General features: G+C 42.7%; 1 protein-coding gene across 1 annotated transcript in view; it reads left to right on the top strand.

The window, feature by feature from the left end:
• LOC106807254 overlaps positions 1-3,082 on the top strand; it is a 20,113-nt gene that overhangs the window by 1,166 nt on the left and 15,865 nt on the right. The gene's annotated exons all lie outside the window — the stretch shown is intronic.

Raw genomic sequence — 3,082 nt, 5'->3', positions numbered from 1 at the left:
GGTAGACAGGTGGCAAAAGAGAGAGATTGCCATACTCAGTAACCAGGATAGGCGCGAGGACAGGCAAGAATGTGAGGTTCTTTCTTGGATGTTCTCCTCTGTCCATACAGCGTTGCTTGCCCTCCAGAAGGGCATTGTTTGTGATGGACGATAGATGGAGACCTGATTTTGGGTGACATCTACGCGGGCAAGGGACCAGATAGTATCTTTCAGTTTAGCTGCATCGCCATTTACAGATGATAGAACGTCGTTGCTCACTTCGTAGGATGCAGGAAGGTCAGGACGGCGAGCAGATTTGTGGAAGCTTTGAGAGAATTTGACATAGTGAGCATTTGCTTAAAAGCTTGCTGGCCATATCTGACCTTCAGTGTCAGAAATCTTGGGTTTACGCGGTTGAATGATGACGGTTTGTTTGGTAAAGTACAGGTCACTGTATCAGTGCTCCGATACATTTTGTACCTCATGATCCCAATTGTCAATGGCGCCAGAGAGTGAATTGCCCTGGAACAAAGTGACAGGGTAGCGCAACGCGTTTTGGTTGTGCTGTGTCGTGAAAGATGCGAGATCATGTTGTACCTACGCAGCTCTGCGTAGCTGATTGCAAGTCCTTTATGGTTTGGGGTTGTGGTCACAATTTTGCCTCGCGTCTAAGACCATGAACAGATTCGCCGCATTGATGATATGCAGGGGTGTTTCTCCTTCTGTCGTTTCTTTTGTCACGCCTGTACAGTTCTATGATGCATGTGATTATCCTTCAATCATCTTTCTATGGTACAATTCGTGTCTTAATTATCGGCTTTTGGGCAGACATCTTATACTTCTTCTAATTAGGTGAACTCAAAATGTATAATAATGGTGTCAATTCAATTCCTTGGTGTCAAAAAACCTATATGTTGCCACAAAATCAACTTCTATGTCACTTACTGTACGGAGTTATCATCATTTGACGAAATTCGCAAAAGGCGCTATTTGGGGTAAGGTTGACCCTGAATTACAATAGCCCCCGCTGTGCACTATATAGAGCGGGAAGCATCATTTTGAACGTTGGGTCACTTAGGGCACTTAATAAGGAATACTTTTGGCCAATTTTTGGTAGTTCTAGCTACAATATTGGGGTGAGCTAGAAGCATATCATACTTAGAGCTACTTTCAAAGTGAACGCGATTTTTGGCTATTTTTTGGCTAAATTTGAGCAAAATGTAGCCATTTCGTACTATGAAACAAAGTTTATGGCAACAAATCATGCTAGAAAGTTATTAGTAATAATCATTCAATGTAATTCAGTGCAATTTGAAAGTTTATGGTTGCTTAATAAATATTATGCTCTGAAACTTTAATATTGTCATCTTTTCACTTTGGCGGCCTAACCAAAAATTGCATAATTAGCTGTACAGAAAAAACGTACTTGACCGAAGTGTTACCAAACTTTTTTGAGAGTCTTACCATAAGGAATGAGAAAATATAAGGTTTTGCTCTAAAAGAGTCATGTACACGAATACCCCCCCAGAGCTAGGAGTACAATCATTTGTCATACATGTACTTCAATATATGTGACCAACAGTCTAATCCATCTCTGGTACTTAATACATGAACACTGGTACATCAACATATATGCTTGTTATCTGCCAAATACTCACACTTCAATAATTTCCACAGTTGTTAGGATGGGGAGCTACGCAGTTATAAACATGCTCAGCACAAGACATCACTTCGTGCCACAGACATGAAACAATCGGGCCCGACAGGGGCTGATCCAGGGCTGAAGCTAGACAGTATTTTTCCAGTTTTAAGGGCACATCCCCCAAAAAGGGCACACCACCCCACAGTGGGCGCTGTTAGGCGCGGAAGCACATGGCGGGGGGTCTGGGGTCAAAAATTTCAAGGGTCCCTGGGCACAAAAATGAGCACCATTTGAGCACATATTTAGTCAAGCAGCAATAGCTAAAAACCATAATTATGGAAATTTATTTCTGCTTCATTTTGCCTGTGCTTTGCATACCAGCAATTAATGCAGAATGATTCAAGCACTTCCCTTCTTTTTCAGATATATCAAAGCTAGTTTTGTTACCATGTAAAATTTTGATTTCCTTCAAGTCCTGTCAATGAATCAGAAGAAAAAGAAAACAAATAAAGAATATAGCCAAATTCCATCAAATTATTTTCTCTTTTTTTAGCGCAAAATTTCGGAAGGCATTTTGAAATCTAGACCGTATTTCCCAATATGGCAAATACGGTCTGAATCCGCCCCTGCCGTACATCAATCGACACCACTGCTGGCCATAACGCACGTACATTGTACGCACTAGCGGCAAGCGCGGCACACGCTGGCTGTCTGTAATAACCACTGCTGATTACACGTTTGAACATTGCAGAACATTTGCGGTGCACGTCTGCCAAATTTTCTGGGGACATTTGCTGGAAAAATACGGTAATTCCGCGAGGGCGTGCTCTGGAATGAACTAGTTAGTGTAGCAGAATTTTCAGGGAGTCACACGTACTGTGACTACGTACTGTGACACGTACTGTGACACGTACTGTGGCATATATGTGAAATCAGGGAGTCCGACAGTAAATCGGGGAGTATTTGACTCCGGACTCGTGTTAATTTCGCACCCTGTCCGCTATAACTATAAGAAAAGACGACCATTATCGACAGCGTGGTCAACTGTGACCACGTTCCTGATTAGTGTGTGGGTGAGATCTTCAATGAGAAAGGTTTTTCTCTAAATAGATATAAGAGAGTCTATCCAAATTCATAAATGTGTAGACACCATGAATAGGGATGATAGGGCCCCATGTTTATAACCACTTAAAGCTCAGGACCTGCCTGCCAGACCAGGCGGCTGCTACCAAGACCAGTCCTAGAAACATCATTCATTTTAAGAATGACAGCTAGACTGGACAGTCTGCAGCCGGATCAACGCGCGAAGCGCGAACAGCGCCACCTGTGGTGCCACAATGACTTAATCGCTGCCCTTACTTAGAATACATTCACGAATCCCTTCGGGTATAGGATAAAGCCGTATAATCGGTCAATTGAGCAGTTCTGGCCATTGGAGAAGCCTTTCGGCTATACACGTAG

This window comes from Priapulus caudatus, unplaced genomic scaffold (genome assembly GCF_000485595.1).
Source record: "Priapulus caudatus unplaced genomic scaffold, Priapulus_caudatus-5.0.1 Scaffold203, whole genome shotgun sequence".
In the NCBI taxonomy this organism is placed as follows: Eukaryota; Metazoa; Priapulida; class Priapulimorpha; order Priapulimorphida; family Priapulidae; genus Priapulus; species Priapulus caudatus.
Note: the sequence above shows the minus strand (reverse complement) of the source record. Positions and strands in the feature narration are given on the sequence as shown.